The sequence below is a fragment of the Trichosurus vulpecula genome, chromosome 1, assembly GCF_011100635.1.
Source record: "Trichosurus vulpecula isolate mTriVul1 chromosome 1, mTriVul1.pri, whole genome shotgun sequence".
Taxonomy (NCBI): Eukaryota; Metazoa; Chordata; class Mammalia; order Diprotodontia; family Phalangeridae; genus Trichosurus; species Trichosurus vulpecula.
In genome coordinates this window covers 68546055-68571455 of record NC_050573.1, presented here as the reverse complement: position 1 = coordinate 68571455, position 25401 = coordinate 68546055, and the positions used below count along the sequence as shown (strand labels likewise).

General features: G+C 40.9%; 7 non-coding genes across 7 annotated transcripts; 5 read left to right on the top strand and 2 right to left on the bottom strand.

Moving 5' to 3' along the window:
• Positions 1-5833: 5833 nt before the first annotated feature.
• On the bottom strand, positions 5834-5906 carry TRNAK-UUU. Its single transcript has one exon. It is a non-coding gene; the product is annotated as a tRNA-Lys (tRNA).
• A 4285-nt stretch (positions 5907-10191) lies between these two features.
• On the top strand, positions 10192-10328 carry LOC118835074. The gene has a single exon (XR_005009425.1). It is a non-coding gene; the product is annotated as a U8 small nucleolar RNA (small nucleolar RNA).
• A 573-nt stretch (positions 10329-10901) lies between these two features.
• Positions 10902-10973, top strand: TRNAM-CAU. The gene has a single exon. It is a non-coding gene; the product is annotated as a tRNA-Met (tRNA).
• Positions 10974-11469: 496 nt separating this feature from the next.
• On the top strand, positions 11470-11541 carry TRNAM-CAU. Its single transcript has one exon. It is a non-coding gene; the product is annotated as a tRNA-Met (tRNA).
• A 3844-nt stretch (positions 11542-15385) lies between these two features.
• TRNAM-CAU lies at positions 15386-15458 on the top strand. Its single transcript has one exon. It is a non-coding gene; the product is annotated as a tRNA-Met (tRNA).
• A 4355-nt stretch (positions 15459-19813) lies between these two features.
• On the bottom strand, positions 19814-19886 carry TRNAF-GAA. The gene has a single exon. It is a non-coding gene; the product is annotated as a tRNA-Phe (tRNA).
• Positions 19887-20472: 586 nt separating this feature from the next.
• On the top strand, positions 20473-20544 carry TRNAM-CAU. Its single transcript has one exon. It is a non-coding gene; the product is annotated as a tRNA-Met (tRNA).
• Positions 20545-25401: the final 4857 nt, after the last annotated feature.

Below are 25401 nucleotides of genomic sequence, written 5' to 3'. Positions count from 1 at the left end.
CTTCTATCCCCTTTTAGAAATTAAGAAGGCATTTTTTTTAAATGGGTCTGAAGCTTTTGGACTACTCAGAAAAAGAAACTTGTCTTTCTTCCTCATGTCTCAGTTCCAAAACAATAGCCCACTCTTAAAGGACTCCTCCTTAAGGTAGATAGAGAACTCAAAGAGCCCTTGATTGACCCGCCTTGATGGGATTAGGGTCATGATCTCATCAACACTCTTATACTCAGTCTCTGTCTCTCTGTCTGTCTGTCTCTGTCTCTGTCTGTCTGTCTCTGTCTCTGTCTGTCTGTCTGTCTCTCTCTCTCTCTCTCTCTCTTGTCTCTTCTCAGTTGACTCTCAGATCTACCAGTCCTGATTTAATTTCTCCCAACCTCCAGTCTCAATCTCCATCTGCTTTTTAGACATCTCAAATGTATGTCATGTCACCTTAAACAACACATCCAAACCCAAACTGACTTCATCTTTCCCCTGGAACTTTCCCCTCTTCCTAACTCCCTATTGCTGACAAAGGTACTATTGATGAGGTCAGGGAACCATGTTTTTAGGGGTGCTCGAGACTCCAGAATACCAACACACAGGCTCCTGTTCGAATGAATTCAACTCAAGCCTTCTCATAGCCAAAGAGAAAAACAAAGTTTATTACAGATTCACCATACTGGGTTGTCTTAAGAAATCTCATCACTTGTGACTCTCGTTTTCACAAGAGTTTGCTTGTGAGCATCTTCGTGGAGGCAAGATGAAACTTATATACAGAAATATTGTGGGAGGGATCTAGGGTGGTCCTGGGGTGATGGGAGGAAGGTTTTAGGGAGGGTCTTGAGGAGGAGTCTAAGGAGGAGCTTAATGGGACTGGGGTAAGGTCAGACTCCAGGAACCAAGATAATGGAATTAAGGGTGGGAAGTAGCTGAAGGCTACCTCCAGATAGCTGGTGATGTAGGGCTAGGCTAGTCTAAGGGTAACAGATTTGGATCTAGATTTTGATAGGATCAAGGGTGGAAAGTAGCAGGACAATGCAGGGCTAGGCTAGGTTAAGAGTAACAAAGATTTGGGTCTAGTGATAATAAAAGACTTATTGCCTCAGGCAAATGCCTCTGCAAGTAGGAAGATTCAAGGAGAATTCAAGGAGGCACCCAGAGCCTGTACCCCATCACTACCATCCTCCCAGTCACCCTGGTTTGAAACCTAGGTGTTCTACTCATGTCTTTTACTCTCTCTCAGCTCCTATACCCAGTCTGTTATCACAGTTTGTCTATTTTACCTTCTTAATAGCTATCAAATATGCCCCCTTCTTTCCTGTGCTAGTGTCATCACCCTGGTGAAGGCCCTTATCATTTCCAGCTTCTCTCCCCTCTCCTCCACCCTCCATTCCTCAGTCGTCAAGCTGATCTTTCTAAAAATCAGGACTCACTATATCACTCCCCTCATGCAATAAACTCCAGTGTTTTCTTATTACCTCCTCACCCATTCCTTTCCCCTTTTTTCTCCCCACATTCCAAGATATAGGTCCCTTACCAGTTGTACTTTTGTTCCATTAGTATTGTAAGAAATGGGAGGAGGAGTTTTGTTTCCACAGAACTGAAGGTGTACTTCCTCCCCTCCCCCACCCCAGCTTTAGCAGAAACCAGGCCTCAGGTCAGTCAGGTGAAAGGTCAGAGGCTTGTACGCATGTTTAAACGAGCCATTTGAGGACAGCATGACGTAGGCAGTCAGGGGAACTAGAGAGGCCAAACTGGTTGAACCAGTTCAAGCTTATCAAGGGCCAGGTCTTGGTCAAGAGTCCAGGCCTACTGATTCGCATAATTTGCATATGTTAAAGAGGGAAGGTAGGGGAAATAAAGGATGTAGATTAATCCTAAACTCAGACAAGAAAAATCTAATTAACTTCACTTTTGCTTCTGTATCCTTATTATCCTACCTATATAAACTATATAACCTAGGAAAACTATGTAAAAAGTAAAGAATGTAAACTAACCATAACTCTAGCAGGAGTGGAGGGAATGGTTACACCCCTCCCCCCAACTCCTGCTATCATTTTGATTGTTTCCAGTAAATACTACATCTCTTCGTAGTATTTTTTCTCTGCTCACTGAGGTCTTTAGTTCTTTGGGTGAGAATGGGCAAATCACATGGATCTTCCCAAGGTAATGAGAAAAGGACAGCATTGAGTTGTGGGCTGCCCCAGGATCTCTCTGGGAAACCCTGTGGTCTGCACAGCTTTCTTAAGAGGACATCACTTGGGATTTCTGGCTCTGTCTTGGGACCCTTGTGATCTTACTGCCATTCTAAGGGGCCATCTTTTGGGTCTGACCCCTAGGACCCCTGTGATCCCCACAGATTAAGGGGGCTACCACTTAGTCTTCCCTCTGGGAGTCCTGTGGTCTGCACAACCTTCCTTAGGGTTCTTCCTCAGGACTTTGGCCCTGCCTAGGAAGTCCAGTAATCCCCAAAATCACATGTTTCTCACAGTATTATCAACCTTTACACCAAAGGAACAATTTTTCAGTTTTTGTTGTTGTTGATTATTTTTTTCAGTCTTGTCCAACTCTTTGTGATCCCTTTTGGGGATTTTCTTGCAAACCATCAGCATGGGTGGTTTGCCATTTCCTTCTCTAGGTCATTGCACAGATGAGGAAAATGGTCACACAGGTATTAAGAGTCTGAGGCCAGATTTTAAACTCAGGAAGATGAGTCCTTGTAACTCCAGACCTGGAACTCTACCTGCTTTGACACCTAGCTGTCTATCAATGTCTTTTTTGGGGGGTAGTGGAAATAAAAGTAATAATGAAACCGCTATTCCATATAAGTACAGAAGAAAGTTTCACACTCTTCCCCAAAGGAAAATATAACGATCTTAGAAATCAAAATAGTATTTTGCCTCTGAAATGTGTGTGTATATGTGTGTCTGTGTGTGTATGTATGTGTGTGTATATGGTGTGTTTGTCTATCTTGTAGGTGCCTTTTTGTTAGAGACAATTCTTGCCTTCCTTTGTATCTCCAGCAATTAGTCCAGTGCCTGGAACATATTAAATACTTTTTGATAGATTAACCCTACTTCCTCACCATGTATATGCCTAAATTTGTCAGGAGCCCTGCTTCATTATTCTGCTTCGGACAGGCAGAGTTGAGGATAGAGATAGATAAATAGATAGATAGATAGACAGACAGACAGACAGACAGACAGACAGATAGATAGATAGATAGATAGATAATAGAGCACTTATTAAGAGTTTATTGGTCCCAGGCAATGTGCTAGAAGAAAATTCTTGCTAGAATCTTTTATTTTTTAGTGGGTATATCAATTACTCCCAGGGCATTAAAAATGGCTATATTTCATGCTTTCCTAAAATGCAGAACTCCATTACCAGGCCTATAAGATCTAAGATAGTGAACCCACTCCCTCTTCCTCAGGGATCCCTTTGGCTTAGTTGGGGGGATTCAATCTGACTCCAATCACTCCAAGATAAGGCTAGTCTATAATCAGGTGGGGAATTGGGCTCCCTTTTGTCTAATACTCTTTGATTTAATTAAACCTCATACTCTATCAACAAATTATTAAAAGTTAGGTGTAGGCTTATGCCTAATATTTTCCCAGAAATATTTTCCCTTGAAAAGGTACTTAATGTAAACTATGAATTTGGTTTAGGGCAAATATTTCCTATATACAAAAGGAATGCTAAACAAACAAAAACAAAACAGTTTCTTGTCTAGCTGGGTTGGGAGATCTACGGAAAAATGTCCAAAGAGTTTGATTTACTATTTGGTGGAAATTCCACATATGTTTCTAAAAGAATATTCTCTGTGGATTGTAATAGGTTATCGATAATCACCCTCAGTACAATAGGACTTTAAAATCTGCACCATTGAAAATAGCTGAAGAAACATATATAATAACAGAGGCCTCAGGATTGCAAAAGAGATTGTTTCTGCTTGAGTTCATCAAAGTTCAACAAAAAGGAAAATGGAAAATTCCTTTAGAAGTAAACTTTTGAGCTGAGACTGTCTCCTTTTGTCTTTGTTTGCCTACTAACTAGCATGGTGACTAGCAAATAGTAAGTGTTTAATAAAGGCTTTTTGATTGGTTGATTGCATTGATCGATTTCCAATAACTATGGTAGCAGAGGTGGAGGAGTGAGATCTTAAACAGTAAAATGGGCTGGCTTTGAAGTAGTAATTTCCTGTTGCTGGAAGTGTTCAATGAAGTTTGATCACCAGTGCCCCAGTGAGGGCACTTGGGTTCGATCATTGCTGAGGTTATTTCCAAATCTGCAAGTTTATGCAAAAGAATAATTGTAGCTCTTCAACACAGTGACATTTTCCTTTAGGAGTGTTTTAATACCAACAAAAGATAGAGGATAGTACAAAATATTAAACCAAAATTTTTATAATATGGCATAAGTGGAATGGCCCATGGGGGTTATGTCTTGTAGCTTTCACAGATCCTTGCTTGGTTCCAATCCCCATGTGAAAACTTGGAGGTGAGGGCCATATGTATGATGTTGAAGAGTTCTCTGATTGGATGCTAAGCTAGAGGAACTGGTGATTCAGGGGTCTTGCATAAGCACATCACAGGACTCCTGCAGTTGTTTCTTTTCCAGCAGAGAGAGAAGCAGCACTGGTGTAAGAAATATTTCATTTGGATGCCTACTCTATTTCCAATCAGTAGCAATTTGATATGATTCCATAGGAGAAGTGATTCTAATTTCTGCATATTAGGCCCCAGAACTGTGAGCTGCAGATTGTAAGATTACTTGCTAACTAGAGGCCCTCCACCCTTGTTTTTCCTTGTCATAGTGACCAAACCCAGTGTGGGGTGGAGGTGACAATTACATGGAAAGTCCTCCAACTTATTCTTGTACCTCTGGACCACTCTCTCTTATCCAACATGAGCAGGTGACCATCTTATGACCACTTAGTCAGTGGAGATGTCCCATGCTCCACTCAGCCTATGACCCTCCTGCTGATAAGTCATTTTTGGCCCTTGAAGCAAGATCAATGAGATTCTGTTTTTACTGTGCTTCTTTAGCATATTTGAGTGTCAAACCTTATAAAAAACAAGGTCATAGAAGAAGGGGGCATCTCAGATCATGAGGAAGATCTGAGATCTACTTGATTAGAGGGCACCATGGACCCTTTAATAAAGTGCCATTGGTTCAGAGCTCTGCCTCAGTGTCTTCTATTGTAGGTCTCTTCTATTGGTCTGAGGGCAATTGATCCCATTCCCTTACTCTGCCATATGGCTGTGAGGCTTCAGATGATCAAAATCAATTGAGTTAAGATACGAAATTTTTTTGTTCTTAGATTGAATGGCTTTCTCTCGATCCTTATTCTTGCCCTTTCTGCCTTATTTTTACACTGTTGACCACTCTTGGATATATTTGCCTCTCGAGTTTTCATGATACTATTTCTTCCTTCCCTCCTTTCTTCCAATTGTCTAATGACTCCTTCTTGTCTCTTCTGGTGCATTTAATTCCACGTCATACGGAAAAACGGTGGGTACATGGCACAACTCTATCTTTGTCCTTCTCTTTTCTCTCTATGGCTTCTCATTTGGTGATGAGTCAGCTACCACGGGTCCAGTTTCCAGTCTCTGCATGTGATTCTTTGACAGACATATCCAACCCTAATCTCCCTTGAGATCCAGGCCCATTTCATAAACTGCCTATTGGACATTTTTAACTGAACATACTACAGGCATCTCAACATTACTGTTGAAGAAACTTTCTAGTCACTCAGGTAAATGATCTTAGGTTTTATTCTGTCATGTCCTGAAATTAATCAAATTCATGAGTGGAGGAATAAAACATCTTTATTGCAAATAAAGAACAAAAGTTCCGCCTGAACAGGGACTTGAACCCTGGACCCTCAGATTAAAAGTCTGATGCTCTACCGACTGAGCTATCCAGGCTCCTGATCACAGTCACATGTTGCCTCACTCAAAGTGAGAACCTGAAAAGTTCACATGACTTAGCTTAAAAGGGCCAAGGTCCCCCACTGCATCCTGGGCCCCCTCCTTGCACAGCCCTCCTTCACTCAAATCAAAGTCAATTTCAAGTCATGTCATCATCTCCCTGATGTCATGGTCCTCTTCAAGAATGAAGGACAAACCACAACCACACAAGGACTTTCAATAACACAGTAGCAAACCTGCCACTCTGGGGGATGTCCCCACAGCAGACTCATAGGAAAAGGTTCTTATATTTTTAGGAGAGGCAGTCACATAAATTATGGAGGCATGGTCATTCTGGCAGTTTTGCCCTTCACGCCATGAATCAAAATGGAAGGGGCCAAGGACTTTAGGAGTTATTTTGAAAATTGGTCTAACTCAAGCTAACTTTGTTTACTGTGTAAGATCCCAGGGTGGGATTCAGGGTGTGGTTCAGCTCAACCTTATCTATAGTAAGCATCTTAAGAGTAGGAATACAAGGACATTACTGAAATTCTGACATTACTAGGATCATTTAAGGGACTAAGTAGTGAGGAGAAGAGTACTTGTAACAACAAATAAGGATGCTTATCACTTGCTACAAAGGAAAGAATCCATCCTTTGTTAACACAGTTAACATTAGACCAAATGAAATTCAATCAAGCATTTGTTACAGGCCTATTCTGTGCTTTATTAGCTAGGATTAAGAGAAGGGGACAAATGGAGTTAGTTACATCTCCTCTTGTTCAGTCATGTCTGACTCTCCATGACTCAATTTTTGGGGTTTTCCTGGCAAAGTTACTAAAGTGGTTTGTCAGAACAGGGTTATGTTTGTCCTTCATTCTCAAAGAGGACCATGACATGACTTTGATTTCAGTGAGGGAGGGCTGTGCAAGGTCACCAGCCTCACTTTTTTCTCCAGAGCCATTTGGGTCCAATGACCTGATATTCACCAGGATGACTAGAGATGGCCCAAGATGCATTTGGAGACCCTGGCCCTTTTAGGCTAAGGTCTTCTCAGGTTCTCACTTCTCACTTCTCAGGTTCTCAAGTAACGCCCATTCAGTGAATAGGTCTCTTTAAGAAGTTAATCAAGGGATGGCCCCTTTAATCAAAACTAAAAAAAAAAAAAAAAATTCAAACTGGGAGAGGAAGACCCTCGGGGTTTCTGGCCAAAAGAGAAACAGTTACTATTTCACACAACTACTAAGTGAAGCTGGATTTGAACTACCCACTGTACCTTTAATAGACTATATTTAACTTTTAAAAAAATCCTCTTTCAACACTACCAAAGTGATTTTCCTAAAATTTTGGTCTGACCACATCCTTCATCTATTTGATAGATTTCAATGGCTATCTCTGACCTCTAGTATCAAGTAAAACTCCCCTATTGAGCAACTAAAACTCTTCACAGCCTGATCATACCCCACATGCAGAGCCTTACATATCACTACTTTTTGCACACTTTACAATTCAGACAAACTGGCCATCTTGCTGCTCCTCACAGTTGATACTCTATCTCCTACCCTTAGCCAATGGGCTATTCCCAATGCCTGGAGTGCATTCCTTTCCCCCCTCCACCTCTTGGAAGCCCTGGTCTCCTTCAAGACACAGCTTGACTGATGCCGCCTCCTGCAATAGACCTTTCTGGGTACTCCCAGAAATTACTAGCACTTCCCTAATCCCAAAGCTACCTTGTATGTGTTTTTTTATGTATTTCGTGTTTATTGTTTATAATGTGACATCCTTGAGGATAGAGGCTGTTCTGTTTTCTTTGTATCTTCCATTCCTAGCAGTCCCTGACACATAGTAGGCACTCATTTAAGAAATGCTTGTTGACTGATCAGGATGGCTAACTTGTGTTGACACAGTAAGAATTCAGGATTATCTCAAGTTAGAACTATTGGAGAAACTTTCAAGGAATCTGCATGAACTTGCATCGCTTTAGGTTCTACCTCCCATATTACACCCAGGCTTTCCATGCCACATGATTCTTATCCCTGTCTTCTCCTAAGTCCTCCAAAGAGGATCCATCCTACCTTCTAGAGGCCACGCCTCACACCCCTCATATTGGCCAAGATGACAAAAAAGGAAAATGACAATTGTCAGAGAGGCTGTGAGGAGAGAACCATGACATCAGGGAGATGAAGACATGACTTGCAATTGACTTTGATTTGAGTGAAGGAGGGCTGTGCCAATGAGCCCACCAGCTCACTGCTGTGGAACTGAATTTGTCCAGCGAATTAATAAAGCAATTTGGAACTATCCCCCCACCCTACCACTGAACTGTGCATACTCTTTGACCTAGATATATGACAATTAGGCCTATATCCTAAGGAGATTAAAGGAAAAGGAAAAAAAAAAGACCCACAGGCATAAAAATAGTCATTCTTTTTGTTGAAACAAAAACTAGAAATAAAATCATTCCAGGAATGGCTGACGAACTATGGTATACTAGTGTAGTGAATATTGTTACACAGTAAGATATAATGAGAGTTTCTGAGAGGCCTGGGAAGACTTCTATGAAATGATACAGAGTGAAGTGAGGACAATCAAGAGACCAGTTTATACTGTAACAACATTATAAAGAAAAACAACTTCAAAAGAACTGAGAACTCCTAACAATGCGATGACTAACCATAACTCCAGAGCACTTAATGGTGAAGTGTGCTTGCAGCCTCTTGATAGAGAGGTAACGTGATGAACTCAATGGGCAAAATGAAAATGCTCTGTTGGACACAGCAAATGTGTGGATTTTTCTTTGCTTAACCACACACTTACTCATTTATTTATTCATTTAATCTAACAAAAATCTAACTGTTATCACTACCACCTGTCACTTCTTCATTAAAATAGAAAAAAAGAAAATCCTTGTAACCAATATCCATTTGATCGTGTTAATTAGTTACAAGGATTGTGCCTTTTTTTTCTTTTTCTTTTTTATTGGAGGAAGTATGGGGAGGAAAAGGAAAGCTAGCAGTAGTGTTGGCAAAAAAGAATAAGGAAAAAAGTGTCATTGACGCCTTTTTTTTAAAGCACAGAAAAGAAGGAAGTTTAAAAAGAAACTCAGACTAGCAGGACAGTTTTAAAGTTACATGCTGAACTTATCATATACACTTTATTTAAAAAAAGATGCTTGCATTAGAGTCATATTTTTCTATTATACTTTGTATATGAACACTGTGAGGGGTGTTTATTAAATTGGGGTGACTCCTATTTTGGTGTTTGTGACTTTCTATGTGTTCCCAGAACTTAGCATACTGGCAGCATGTATTAAATAAATATTGATCGATGGATTAATTTCCTAAAGGAGGAGAGATGCTACCCGATGACTTCCAAGTTTCCTTGCGTCTCTTATTCTATGACCTAAGTCACTGAGAGTCTGAGGTAACATGTCCAGGGTCACACACTGCTATGCTTTATCGAAGGGATGGGGTTCAGGGTCTTGCTGGACTGCTCACTCCTCAAAACTTTATTCACCTGAGTAAAGAATTATGCATTTTCTAAAAGTAGTACGGAAAGAGATTTAAAAAAAATAGTAGCCCTAGGCTAAGGCCCGTATCTTTTGGTGGGGGGCGGGTCCTAGACCCTTTGGTAGTCTGGTGAACTCTACTTGGAATCACGTTCGTAAATGCACAAAATGGAATACATAGAATTGCAAAGGAAGCCAATTATATTGAAATAGTTATTTTGAAAAATAGGTTCATGGACCCCTACGGTCTCTGTCCAGAACAGCATTCTGAAACGTGTGTGTGTGTGTGTGTGTGTGTGTGTGTGTGTGTGTGTGTGGAGTAGGAGTAGGAGTTTTAATACAACTAAGCTTTTATATTACGAAAAAAAGGCTTGTGAATCGAGGCGCAAAGGCAGTTGAACAGTGCCCATACTGCTCAAGAAAGCAAAAGCAGGGGAAATAGGGTTTTCCATCTTGAGGGAGTGTGCTTCTCTTCTAGTGATTACGGTACACTTCAAAGAATTTAGTGGCTAAGTTCCCTGTCCCTCCCTATATTATGCGAAATGTAACACGTCACGAGTTCCTGGGACAGTATGCAAATGAAATCGTGAAGCTTGTTGGGAGAGCACTGTTTGGGAGTATGAGCGCAGTTGAATTTGCCTTATTTCAATTCTTTAAGGGGAGAAAACGGACAAATTATCGTTTTTTTTTTAAGAACTAGGAATAAAGGAAAAGAAGAGAAAGCGAAAGATAATTCGTCATAAGCTAAATTAGAGTCGATTTTTTCTGGGTTTGACTACCAGCAAGCTTACGGTATCGTCAGTACGGTACATCCTTACCTGTTACTCCTTTTTGGAGAACAGTAAATGATGATTGGAGCTTGCATGACACGTGATTAGTGTTTCTGCAGTAGCTTGGAGATGGCGACAAACTCCTTGCTGCTCCTTTCTGATTCGTACTGGCGACTTTTTTTTTTATATTAGTTGTCAAAAAAAAAATAGAATTTCATGGTCTTTGAAGGTTTTACGTTATTTAAGAACTCAGGCAAACGAAGAAACTACGGTAAAGTAGTTATTTCTTCAATTGCAATTCATAACTAGGCAATGTTGTTTACGTAAGAAAATTCCAGTTGTTGCGGAATTTTGAAAGCGTAGGTGGAAACACGGAAAAGGAAAAAAAGTTAAATATAAAGTACAGCCTTTATATTAGCTGGTTAATCGGCAGAAATTGTAGGCAGTTTGGAGACAGCTTCTGGGGATTTTTTTTTAATGCCGTATTATGTTCGGTAGACTGTCATCGAAGGTTTTAGAGAAGAGACAGGAAGCAAGGCCGGGTCTACTCTTCTCATGAAGTGTTTTCTTTCTTTCCTTCTCTTTTGCTTTTCCTTATTTTTCCCCCGCACAGGCCTCCACCTCCTTCTTCAATTTTTTTTACGCGAAAAAAGCGTAGGTGAATTGTAGGGGAAGTAACAAAGCCAAGTGCAAAGTGAGACATATTAGAGCATCAGTTAAGCCGTACGCTACGGCAGCAGAGTGGCGCAGCGGAAGCGTGCTGGGCCCATAACCCAGAGGTCGATGGATCGAAACCATCCTCTGCTAAAAACTTTTTCGTTTTGTTCTTGTCCCTGGGTTACAGGGAAAAGCGTCGGAATAGACTCCGAAACACAAAGAAAGAGGAGGGGTATTGCGGTCTGTTGCTTTTGATCTGCGTCCTGATTCTGCCAATTTTTCGGAGTTTCTGCGCTTCTGCACTCTGTTTACAAAGGTGCAGCTGAGAATAAGGCAAGAGGCTTCGAGAGAGGAAAAACCCCAAAACCACGAAAAACATTTTTCAATCCAGAAGGGTTTAAGTTTGTAACTTTCAAAATTTTTCAAAAATTTCTTTTAAAAACATTTCTTTACTCTCCATCTTGGCCTCTTCCTCCTACAGCCTTTCAAAAATAATAAAGTGCCGGTTGATGCAGTATGTATTGGAATAGAAAGCGAAAGCCGCAAAATACATGAGAACTCAAAAGAAGGAGAAAAATACCGCGAGTGTGGTGAGGGGGAAACAGAATAAGCCATATTAAAAGCACCCCTTAGCTCCCAGCTCTCTAGCAGAGTGGCGCAGCGGAAGCGTGCTGGGCCCATAACCCAGAGGTCGATGGATCGAAACCATCCTCTGCTAGTAAGATGTATTTTACAATACACAGGCCTTTGGATTGGATCACTTTCCTCCTCCAGAAGCTTCAGTATCGTCCCTGCCTTGTCCCCAAGGCTTGGGACAAAATGGACACTCCTGTTTGGTATTCCAAACACTCTGACTTCAGTTTACCATTCTCAGATAATTACATATTACTCTGCCTCACACAATCTATACTCCTGCAAATGGGTGGGCCTGACTGTTGACTTATTTAAAGCACCATCCCATATCCCACCAACGTGCCTCTGTACAGGCGGTTCCTCATGCTAAGGATGAACTGCCTCCTCACCTCTGCCTTCTGGGATTCTTAGATCCCTCAAGACTAAGCTAGAAGGCTACTTGCTTCAAAGGGCCCTTCCTCATCACCTCAGTTGTGAGCGCCACCTTCCCCCATCCCATCACTGGGTATTTGTTTTCTATACATCCTAAATGTACTTGCACATGAATAAAGTCTAGCCCCTCAGTAGAATATAAATTCCTTCAATTAGTCAATAGTTAATAAACATTTATTAAGAGCCTACTGTGTTCTAGGTGCTTTCCTGAGCACCGACTGGGGATACAAAACCAGAACAAAATCAAAAACACAGTCCTGGCTCTCAAAGAACTTACAATCAAATGGAGGAAGATAACACAGAAAAGAAAGCTAAAAATGGGGTGGGGAGGAAGGAAAGACATGGTGGAAAAGTCAGGGAGAACATCTGGGTGGGAAGTGAAGAAATAGCTGTCCTGGGCTCCCTCCTTAAATGGATGTTTGGGGCTCATTGGTCTGACCTCCAGGCAGAGGGGCAGAGGGCACTTTTGAGTCAGGTACTAAGGCAGAGTCGATCTTGCAGGATAATGAAGTTATCCAATGATGAGGTCCCTATGTGCATGGTGGAGAAGTCAAAGGAGTACAGCCATTTGGGAAATAAAATTCCTCTAGATCAGGGACTATTGTACTTTTGCATTGGTATTCTTAGAATCCAGTCCACTCTCTGGCACATTTTCAGTCTTTTCAGTCTTATCTGACTCTTCATGACCCTATTTAGGATTTTCTTGGCAAAGATTCTGGAGTAGTTTGCCATTTCTCTGTCCTGCTCACTTTACCGATGAGGAATTTGAGGCAAAGTGGATTAAGTGGCTTGCCCAGGATCACACAGCTAGTAAGTGTCTGAGGCCAGATTTGACCTCAGAGAAATGAATCTTCCTGACTCCAGGGCTGGCACTTTGTCCATTTCACCACCTAACTGCTCCTACCTGGCACTTAGTAGGCTCTTAATGAATACCTATTGGTTGACTGATTAAAAAGGGAATGTCAGAACTAGTCTTGGTAGTTATAGAGTAGAAAGACACTAGAAGGCCAAAGTCTCTCTTAGTAGGGAGGGTCAGAGAGGGAGATAAGGTAATTGGTCAAGAAGCCCAGGGATGCTTTTATCTGTACTCTGTGTCCACCTCCTCTCTGCAGTTTCCATTCAGGGCTCCATTTTAGATCCTTCTGTGTCCAAGCTCTTCACCTAAATGTTGGAAGCTGCCTGAGCAGTTGTAGCAGGCTCTTTTGGGTACTTTGCACTGATCAATCTGAATAGAATTTCCCCTTTTGCCGATCATGACAGTGAAATCCCAAAGCCTCAGGCCTAGATTACCTAGATCACTGATTCCAGACAAAGAATGGAGGCCCGTGAGCATAAAATGAAACACTTATTTTGAAAGAAGGCTTACTGTTCAAAACAAAGGCCAAAGCCTAGGAGACCTTATGAACTGAGTTATTGATATTGTTATTTGGTTGTTGAGGACTGGGGGGCAACTCCCCCAACTTCCACCAGCCATTGATTCTACTGAATTAAGTCTGCTGGGGTCCCAGGGATTCTGGAGAATTTTTGGCCTTGGTCTTAGCCTACAAGCAAAGGAAAACCCTCAAAATGCGTATCTACAATTTTATTCTACAATAGGGGTTTTAAAACTAGTGTTTGTGCTTGTATTTTAAAAATGCTTTGATATCAGAAATTCAATGTAATTGATTTCTTTTGTTATAAGTATTTTAGTTCTACGTATTTAAAAACATTTTTCTGAGGAGGCGATAGGCTTCCCCAGACTGACCACAATACAAAAAAAGGTTAAGAATCTTTGCTTTAGAGAAAGAGGGGTGTTTAATGGGAACTCTCAGAATATAGACTAGAGGAGAATTCTTAGCTCAGGAAAGAACATATTAACTTAATATAAATTGAAATGCCATATATATGGACCTTGGTTCATCACGCAAGAACACAGAAAACTATCAATAATGGCATGTTATAATAAAAAATATAATCCTTAATTCTAGAAATAGAAAGCACACAATTTTTCTTATCAAGTGTTTGGCACTACATTACCTTAGTTTGGCATGAGAAGAAGAGAGGAGATAGGAGAGAAAAGGAAGGAAGGAGGTGGGGAGCAGCCCACTGACCAGAGATCCATGAGCATAGGTGGTCAAGGGGCAGAGCTCCAGAAGCCCTGCATACTAATGGTCAAAAGAAGCCCCATGACCAATGAAACATCTGTTTTCTTGGAAATGATTCGATCTCTACTCAAATGGAAAACTTTAAGGTAATGTAATGCCTTTCTATATTTGAAAGCTCTGCTATCAGAAATCAGTAAAAGGGGTGGGGGAGAGTGAGGGGTGTCTGATATTCCTCTCTGAATAGTGCTTTATTCTTCAAGAGTCATAGCATCAAATCAGGATTAGACAAATAACTGTCTCTATGGGCCTGGAAACTTTGTGGGCAGATTCCTCACTACTGATCGGGTAAGGAGGCCTACTTGGATGAAGGAACTGAAGCTCTAATTCAGAGGGCCACATGTGGCCTAGAGCTGTAGGTTCCCCACTCTTTGATTACACCAAAGACTAAAGAGGCCTATAGTACCAAAGAGCTAAAGGGTCTCATTACCTACATGGAAGAATCATTTCAATTCAGTAGATCACAGCAAAGAAGCCAGGCCCAGAGCTTTGTGTGGACATGACAACCCAAAGAAAGGCCAGTGCAGTCTATAACCACAACAGTTTAAAATCTAGGAAGGGGATAAGAAATTACTATAAGCAAACTAGAAGTATGGATATAATTCAGGGAATAGGAGACACCAAACAGAGAGGGATGAAAGGTTCTCCTTTATCTGGGAATGCCGAGAAAGTATCTCTGCAAAGGTGGGCTTTGAACCTCTAAGAAAGAGAAGTATGCTCAAAGACTCAATGATAGGAAGAATCGTTGGAAGTATGGGCAACATATAACTGGATCTGTACAGAACAAATAGCCAGATAGAAATAGGAATATCTAGGTCAGAAACACTAGACTTTAGAGTGCAAGAAAAGGAAGTCCTGAGGGTAAAGGTGGGAAAGGTAGATGGGAGCTAGATCATGGAGCGGATCCTTTTTATTATTTTAACTTTATTTTTTTAATTAAGAATTTATTTTCTTTCTCTTTTCCTTCTTCCCTCCTTCCTTCCCCACCAAATAAAAGTAAAACAAAACCCTCTTAACAAACATGAAGAACCAAGGGAAAACAAATTATCCCATTGGTCTGGTATCTATCTTCACTCTGTTCCCGGAAAGATGAGGCCCAGATTTCTGGTGAGTAGATAAACTGAAGAAGTCAGTTTTTTCAGCCATGCTAAACCTGATTGTTTCCCGAAATTTCATCTCAAAGCACAAGTCATAGAATGTGGTAGATAATCCAAAGATCTCTGAGAAGAAAGAAAAAAGTTACATTTAATGCAAAGTAAAGTCAATTACAAAATACAGCACAATCTAGAAGCTCTTTGGCAGTTCACAAAAGAAGTTTGTCACTCCCATTTATAGCATGTCAAATTTACAGTATGAGCCTTCTTAGCGCAGTAGGCAGCGTGTCAGTCTCATAATCTGAAGGTCCTGAGTTCGAGCCTCAGAGAGGGCAAGTTAATTTTGTTCTAACCACAACCACTTCCTGAGCATTCCCCTATGAAACCTGCTACATATTCTTTCAGATATCTGGCAACATGAGGAGATACAGACTCTTGTGTCCTCTGGAGTGAAATGCTCTCAAAGATGAAAAAAGAATCTTCAGCGTTGTTAAGATCTTAGATTCTCAAACCCAAAGGGAAGACTGGGAAATTACAGAGAGTAAGCAGGACCCTAAAGAAGAGGGGTAAGACATCCCCACCTCTCAGGAGAGAGTCGGTCCATGAGTATAGAATATTACATATATAGTCGAACTTTTCCTCTTCATTGATCGGTTTTTGATGATTGTTCATGCTTACTCTTTGTCCTTTCAAAACAATTATAAGAGGGAGAGGGGCAATAGGAGACATACTGACAGCAAACACAAAATATATCAATAAAATGAAAATCTAGAAGGATATATATTTTTAATATTGAAAAAGTTAACAAAGAATGAACTTGTCCCCAAAGAAGAGGTAGATGCCTACCCAATTTCTTTGCAGACGATTGGGGAGGCGTGTGTAGCTAGGAAGGTGGAACAGTCCATAGATGTGGAATACTGCACATAATGTTAGATTTTCTTTTATGTACTGAATGGTTTTTAATCTTTCTCTTCCTCTATTTTTTTTCCTTTTAAAAATTCTCTGTTATTAAGGATGGCTCTCTGGGAGGAAAGAAGGCCAGGAATACAGAGGGAAATCTAGGGGATATGAAAATAAAATGTAGCAATACATTTTTTTTAAAGCTGCCTTTGTTCTTTTTTCCCCCTAAACCAGCATACTTTCTTTTGTCATAACTGTGGAATCTTCTAAATTATGCCTTTATCATTTTTATGAGCCAACTGGTTCCCTTATTTAGTTGTACATCACAGATTGGTGTTTCAAATTCAGAGGCAATTTTTTTTTCCTGAGAAAATTTGAGATATTACTCTTTGACACGCAGATACTTGCTTTCTTTGATCCATCAAGCCAACTTCTAATCCATAGTAGTCCGTCAGTCAACAAGTGCCTACTGCATGCTAGGCACTTAGTGCTAAGTGCTAGGGATATAAAAAGAGGTAAAAGACAATTCCTGCCCTCAAGGAGTTCACAATTTAATGGAGTCACTGCCATTAATTTTTCTTATGATTAATTTTTCTGAGTACCAAATTTTGATTTGTTGGAGAAAATAAATGTTGAAAGATTTGAGAAGACATAGACCACTGATGCTGACTTTAATTCCTGGCAAAATTCTAGTGCTTGTTTGTGAATACTTAAAAAGGGAAGGAGCTTATGTCTATGAGTCAGAATGAAATCATTAGGAACAGGAGAAGGAAGCCTAACTTTATTATCTTTTAAAAAATGATCTTATATAATTTATTTTATTCATTTAACATTAATCTGAGGACTCTTGCATCAATTTAAGGAGAGAATCAACATCTAGTGTGGGATAATATGAGGCAAAATTAATTTGCCTCATTCAATATGTACTATGTGGCTTCACTAGTACTGTCTTCCCAGTTTACCAATGTGGACTGTGGGCATGCAAACATCCTGGACATCTGTGAGCAATGTCAACCCACTACTATTAACAGGTGTTGTGATCTAATTCTTGAAATTCTTGCTCCAAGAGTGCTGCTTTAAACGATCTCCTTCATAACAAAGAAGGCCATATAGTCTGAGATATGTTAGACAATCAAATCCCTGACCCTCTGTGACCATGAGAACTTAATATTGTCTTAAGGTTGGGCTCTCCAATTCAAATACAGTTAACCTCAAACCTATTTTTCTCCACAAGTTGAAACAAACCTGACCTATGCAAAATGAGGTTCAAAAAAGGTCTAAACAATAATTTTAAAAATCTTTTCATTGTTAGATGATATTCTTTCTGCACATCCCAACAATTTTGTTCAATACTGGAGGCTGAGCTGTGATATAACATAATTTTTGTAGCATTTATGGTACTGAAGGGGAAAGAAAACAGAAGTAATATGAGAAAAGAACCTAATCTGGTGGCATTCCAGTCCAGGTCTCCAGGGAGCCAAAACTTTCAGGTGCTTATCTGAACTGTATTCAACATGCAAATATTTCGGTTCAGTTCCTAGCTCTAAAGAACAAAAGCTGAGTCCTTCCTCCATTCATTTGTTTGTCCTACCTCAAATCTCAAAATCAATGTTTGTTTTTAGTTTTGAAATTAAATGCAATTGTCTCTGTGTAGTTCAAAAATCCTTATGACTTATCTAGAATGTTAATATACACGATGAACTTTTGTACCTAAGTCCTTTTTTAAGTGAAAATGTTTATATGTTTTTCGATTTACATGTAATAATGATTTTTAACATTTTCTTAAAATTGAGTTCCAAATTCTCTCCCTTCTCCCCTCCATAAGAAGGCAAACAATTTGATATAGATTATACATGTGCAGTCATGCAAAAACATTTTCCATATTAACCTTACTGTGAAAGAGAGCACAGAATCCTCCCTCTCCCCACAAAACCAGAAAAAAACCAAGTTAAAAAAAAAGCATGCCTCAATCTTCATTCAGACTCTGTCGGTGCTTTCTCTGGAGATGGATTTTTCATCAAAAGTCCTTCAGAATTGTCTTGAAACATTGTATTGCTGAGAATAGCTAAGTCATTCAGGTGATTATCACACAATACAGCTTTTACTGTATACAGTGTCCTCCTGGTTCTGCTCATTTTACTTTGCATCAGTTCATGTAATTCTTTCCAGGTTTTTCTAAAAGCATCATGCTCATCATTTCTTATAGCACAGTAGTATTCTATCACAATCATATACCACAACTTGTTCAGTCATTCCCCAATCGATGGGAATTCCCTCAATTTCTAACTCTTTGCCCCACAGAGTTGCTATAAATATTTTTAAACATATGGGTCCTTTTCCTTTAAAAAAATTTCTTTGCGATATAGACCTAGTAGTGATATTGCTGAGTCAAAGGGTATGCACAGTTTTATAGCTCTTTGGGCATAGTTCAGAATTACTATCCAGAATGGTTGAATCAGTTCACAACTCTACCAACAATGCATTAGTGTCCCAATTTCTCCACACCCCTCCAATATTTGTCATTTTCCTTTTCTGTTGCATTAGCTAATCTGACGGGTGTGGGATGGTTCCTCAGAGTTGTTTTGATTCCTTGTTATCTTTTTTGACAGAATCATTGGACTGGCAGAACAAGCAAATCAACTAGGTGACAGTGGATAGAAGCCTATTTCTCTTGAGGGCACCATCAGCCTTCCAAATATTGTGGCTCCAGCTCTCACTGATTTTGGCCTATACTACTGTAATGATCCCTTAGTTGGGTCTCTGCTCTTCAATGCAACCTTCATGCAGCTGCCAAAATTATCTTCCTAGTACATGTCTGATCAGGCCACTCTCTTACTCAAGAAATTTCAGTCTCCCTATAGCTCCCAAGATGAAAATACAAACTGGTATTTAGAGCGCTTCACAATCCATCACTAGTCTAACTTTCCAGATGTATTGTCCATTATTTCTCTATCGACACTTCCTGGGTCAGCCAAACTAGCTTCCTTGCTGTTCTGGGTTCTTGGCCCTCCATTTCCTTTCTCTATGACTTTGCACAGGTTGGATTGCATACCTTTGGACAGATTCTACCCCATATGTCAAAAGTACTATCTTCTCACCTATTACATATCCTAGCTTCCTTTATAAAGGTTCAGATCATCTTCCAACTCCTGAGGGAAGCCTTCCATGATACCCTTAGTTGATACTTCTCAATCCTCTTCCTCAAATTTTCACTTATATAGTTAACTGTTTACATGCTGTCTTCCCCTCAGTAGAGGTCAAGGGCTATTTTGTCATTATATCCCTGGAGCCCAGAACAGTTGGCATTTGGTATGTCCTTGTTGGGTTGGATTGGAAGGGGTGCCTCAAATTGGGCCAGAGAGTAAGAGCCTTCCCACTCAGAGCAGGGATGAACTGATGATACCAGAATGGGGGAGGAGGGGGAGGAAGTGGACCGGGTGGTATCCTTCTCGCACCTATGAATTGCCTGGAGAAAATTCATGTTTTCCCTCTACACCAGGGATTGGGACCCTTCTGGTATTGTAAAAGCAGTTTCCTGAGGAAGGGGGTCGTCTTTTGGGAGTCTCTCTGAAGACCTCTCCAACATTAAAAAAACAAACCAAAAAACTGCCCCTTGGCTTTGTCAGATAAAAACCCAGGAATTAAGATTTCCCACTTGCACAGATAACAAGGATGTTGGTACGTTCCTTTCACCTCTGACTTTTGGTTTATAAACCCACCGTACAAACTTCGTTACCAGGGCTTGCATGCAGTACACCCGACATGAGAACTTTTTAAAAACCTACACCTTTGCCGAAACCCGGGATCGAACCAGGGACCTTTAGATCTTCAGTCTAACGCTCTCCCAACTGAGCTATTTCGGCTCCTCTCTTTAGGGCCTTAATTCCATTTCTCCCTGTAAGCATAGTTGTCATAGTCTGACACTTTTCACATAGAATTTCAGATATAATTTCAGATATAATTTCCATTTTGTTCCCGTCCCTGGGTTACAGGGAAAAGCGTCGGAATAGACTCCGAAACACAAAGAAAGAGGAGGGGTATTGCGGTCTGTTGCTTTTGATCTGCGTCCTGATTCTGCCAATTTTTCGGAGTTTCTGCGCTTCTGCACTCTGTTTACAAAGGTGCAGCTGAGAATAAGGCAAGAGGCTTCGAGAGAGGAAAAACCCCAAAACCACGAAAAACATTTTTCAATCCAGAAGGGTTTAAGTTTGTAACTTTCAAAATTTTTCAAAAATTTCTTTTAAAAACATTTCTTTACTCTCCATCTTGGCCTCTTCCTCCTACAGCCTTTCAAAAATAATAAAGTGCCGGTTGATGCAGTATGTATTGGAATAGAAAGCGAAAGCCACAAAATACATCAGAACTCAAAAGGAGAAAAATACCGCGGGTGTGGTGAGCGGGGAAACAGAATGAGCCATATTAAAAGCACCACTTAGTTCTCACCTGTCCAGCAGAGTGGCGCAGCGGAAGCGTGCTGGGCCCATAACCCAGAGGTCGATGGATCGAAACCATCCTCTGCTAGTAAGATGTATTTTACAATACACAGGCCTTTGGATTGGATCACTTTCCTCCTCCAGAATCTTCAATATCATCCCCGCCTTGTCCCCAAGGCTGGGGACAAAATGGACACTCCTGTCTGGTATTCCAAACACTCTACAATCTGACCATTCTCAGATAATTACTCAGCCTGAACAGTGAAAAACGTACTGCTTTCGGCTACTGTATTTACCGCTGCTTTGTAAAGGAGGGGAAAGGGCATAAGGGAAAGAAATAAGAACCCTCAGCACTAAAGGTAAGCAAAGGGCGGAAAGTAAAGAAAGTGGAGAGGCCTTTCTTCTGTTAAGTGACTTCAGCTTCTGGCTGAGAGGGAAAAGCACAGGATTCAGGTCAGAAACGGGAAACTGGAAGTTTTCGGCGTCATCCCAGAGGTTGGTGGAAGCAGGAATCCTCTGAAAGGTCAGGGCTTTGTACCTCGGGTACCATGGAGCCGCGTTTCTCTTCGAGAGTCTTTGAGCTCCTCCTACACTTTGCAAGGCGCGGGGGCAAGACAGTGGGCTCCCACCTTTCATCGTGAGAGGACGGCAGAGAATAGTTTTTAAAAGATAAAAGTAATTCTGTTCCTCCTACCTAACCACCCAGTCTTTACATCTAGTGAAGTCGAATAATTCATTAAGCCGGCTGCACGCCCATTCCATTGTCTATAGTGGGGACTATCACTCCCCTTAAACAATTAAGACAACACAGTTTCAGATGAAGATGAGTTTCAGAATCTGAAAATTCTCCATCATGGGGCATACAGAAAGAAAGGGATCGATTTTCTCCAAAAGGGACTGACTGGTTTTACAGAATCAATACCCTGGAGGGAAGTCAGCAAAAGTCCCTTCTCACCCATGTCTTGTCTTATGGCCTCACTCCCATCGCTAGACTGACTGAGCCCAGGGCATCTATAAGCTCTTGCTAACTGCAGTGGCCTTTTCTCGGTCCCCATCCTTCCTAACTTCTCTGCAGAATGTGACGCTCTCCTTGATGTTTTTTTCTCTTTGTGGGTTTTCATGACCCTGCTCTGCTATGGTTTTCTTCTTGTCAGACAGTTCCTTCTTAGCTACCTTGGAAGGCCCATCATTCATGTGTCCCCTAAGTCTCTACCCTGGGCGGGCCCTCTCCTCTCTCTACCCTCTTGGTGACCTTATCACTTCCCATATATTTAACCATCTCAGTGTGGACGATTCCCCAAACTACTTATTACAGTCCTTCTCTCTCCTCCCAGCTCCAGTCTTTCATCTCCAACTGTCTCCTTATCTCCACCTGGATGTCCCATAAGCATCCCACACTCATTTTGTTCAAAAGAGACCTCATTATCTCACCCCCTAAACACACCCTCTTCCCAACTAGGAGCCACACGTGATTTTTTTTAAAAATTAATTTAAAAATTCATCCTTGATTCTTCATTCTCACTCATCCCCTTCATAGCCAGTTTGTCAAGTCTTGTCACCTCATCAACATCTCACCTCCATCTGCTTCTTTCTCTCTCTTATCATCTTTCATCTGGACTATTGCAAGTACTTCCTATTTAATGTTCATATTAATAATAGGAATAGTTAGTACTTATATAGTACTATAAAGTTTGTAACTCATTTTACAATTATTATCTCATTTGATATTTAGTATCCGGCAGTCATCCTTTTCTCTTTCGGATTTGCACAGTTGCCAGAGTCACAGGCCTTCCTCCAGAAGCTTCAATATCGTCCCCGCCTTGTCCCCAAGCCTTGGGACAAAACAGAAACTCCTGTTTGGTATTCCAAACACTCTGACTTCAGTTTACCATTCTCAGATAATTACATATTACTCTGCCTCACATAATCTATACTCCTGCAAATGGGTGGGCCTGACTGTTGACTTATTTAAAGCACCATCCCATATCCCACCAATGTGCCTCTGTACAGGCGGTCCCTCATGCTAAGGATGAACTGCCTCCTCATCTCTGCCTTCTGGAATTCTTAGATCCCTCAAGACTAAGCTAGAAGGCTACTTGCTTCAAAGGGCCCTTCCTCATCACCTCAGTTGTGAGCGCCACCTTCCCCCATCCCATCACTGGGTATTTGTTTTCTATACATCCTAAATGTACTTGCACATGAATAAAGTCTAGCCCCTCAGTAGAATATAAATTCCTTCAATTAGTCAATAGTTAATAAACATTTATTAAGAGCCTACTGTGTTCTAGGTGCTTTCCTGAGCACCGACTGGGGATACAAAACCAGAACAAAATCAAAAACACAGTCCTGGCTCTCAAAGAACTTACAATCAAATGGAGGAAGATAACACAGAAAAGAAAGCTAAAAATGGGGTGGGGAGGAAGGAAAGACATGGTGGAAAAGTCAGGGAGAACATCTGGGTGGGAAGTGAAGAAATAGCTGTCCTGGGCTCCCTCCTTAAATGGATGTTTGGGGCTCATTGGTCTGACCTCCAGGCAGAGGGGCAGAGGGCACTTTTGAGTCAGGTACTAAGGCAGAGTCGATCTTGCAGGATAATGAAGTTATCCAATGATGAGGTCCCTATGTGCATGGTGGAGAAGTCAAAGGAGTACAGCCATTTGGGAAATAAAATTCCTCTAGACCAGGGACGATTGTATTTTTGCATTGGTATTCTTAGAATCCAGTCCACTCTCTGGCACATTTTCAGTCTTTTCAGTCTTATCTGACTCTTCATGACCCTATTTAGGATTTTCTTGGCAAAGATTCTGGAGTAGTTTGTCATTTCTTTGTCCTGCTCACTTTACAAATGAGGAATTTGAGGCAAAGTGGATTAAGTGGCTTGCCCAGGATCACACAGCTAGTAAGTGTCTGAGGCCAGATTTGACCTCAGAGAAATGAATCTTCCTGACTCCAGGGCTGGCACTTTGTCCATTTCACCACCTAACTGCTCCTACCTGGTACTTAGTAGGCTCTTAATGAATACCTATTGGTTGACTGATTAAAAAGGGAATGTCAGAACTAGTCTTGGTAGTTATAGAGTAGAAAGACACTAGAAGGCCAAAGTCTCTCTTAGTAGGGAGGGTCAGAGAGGGAGATAAGGTAATTGGTCAAGAAGCCCAGGGATGCTTTTATCTGTACTCTGTGTCCACCTCCTCTCTGCAGTTTCCATTCAGGGCTCCATTTTAGATCCTTCTGTGTCCAAGCTCTTCACCTAAATGTTGGAAGCTGCCTGAGCAGTTGTAGCAGGCTCTTTTTGGTACTTTGCACTGATCAATCTGAATAGAATTTCCCCTTTTGCCGATCATGACAGTGAAATCCCAAAGCCTCAGGCCTAGATTACCTAGATCACTGATTCCAGACAAAGAATGGAGGCCCGTGAGCATAAAATGAAACACTTATTTTGAAAGAAGGCTTACTGTTCAAAACAAAGGCCAAAGCCTAGGAGACCTTATGAACTGAGTTATTGATATTGTTATTTGGTTGTTGAGGACTGGGGGGCAACTCCCCCAACTTCCACCAGCCATTGATTCTACTGAATTAAGTCTGCTGGGGTCCCAGGGATTCTGGAGAATTTTTGGCCTTGGTCTTAGCCTACAAGCAAAGGAAAACCCTCAAAATGGTATCTATAATTTTATTCTACAATAGGGGTTTTAAAACTAGTGTTTGTGCATGTATTTTAAAAATGCTTTGATATCAGAAATTCAATGTAATTGATTTCTTTTGTTATAAGTATTTTAATTCTACGTATTTAAAAACATTTTTCTGAGGAGGCGATAGGCTTCCCCAGACTGACCACAATACAAAAAAAGGTTAAGAATCTTTGCTTTAGAGAAAGAGGGGTGTTTAATGGGAACTCTCAGAATATAGACTAGAGGAGAATTCTTAGCTCAGGAAAGAACATATTAACTTAATATAAATTGAAATGCCATATATATGGACCTTGGTTCATCACGCAAGAACACAGAAAACTATCAATAATGGCATGTTATAATAAAAAATATAATCCTTAATTCTAGAAATAGAAAGCACACAATTTTTCTTATCAAGTGTTTGGCACTACATTACCTTAGTTTGGCATGAGAAGAAGAGAGGAGATAGGAGAGAAAAGGAAGGAAGGAGGTGGGGAGCAGCCCACTGACCAGAGATCCATGAGCATAGGTGGTCAAGGGGCAGAGCTCCAGAAGCCCTGCATACTAATGGTCAAAAGAAGCCCCATGACCAATGAAACATCTGTTTTCTTGGAAATGATTCGATCTCTACTCAAATGGAAAACTTTAAGGTAATGTAATGCCTTTCTATATTTGAAAGCTCTGCTATCAGAAATCAGTAAAAGGGGTGGGGGAGAGTGAGGGGTGACTGATATTCCTCTCTGAATAGTGCTTTATTCTTCAAGAGTCATAGCATCAAATCAGGATTAGACAAATAACTGTCTCTATGGGCCTGGAAACTTTGTGGGCAGATTCCTCACTACTGATCGGGTAAGGAGGCCTACTTGGATGAAGGAACTGAAGCTCTAATTCAGAGGGCCACATGTGGCCTAGAGCTGTAGGTTCCCCACTCTTTGATTACACCAAAGACTAAAGAGGCCTATAGTACCAAAGAGCTAAAGGGTCTCATTACCTACATGGAAGAATCATTTCAATTCAGTAGATCACAGCAAAGAAGCCAGGCCCAGAGCTTTGTGTGGACATGACACCCCAAAGAAAGGCCAGTGCAGTCTATAACCACAACAGTTTAAAATCTAGGAAGGGGATAAGAAATTACCATAAGCAAACTAGAAGTATGGATATAATTCAGGGAATAGGAGACACCAAACAGAGAGGGATGAAAGGTTCTCCTTTATCTGGGAATGCCGAGAAAGTATCTCTACAAAGGTGGGCTTTGAACCTCTAAGAAAGAGAAGTAT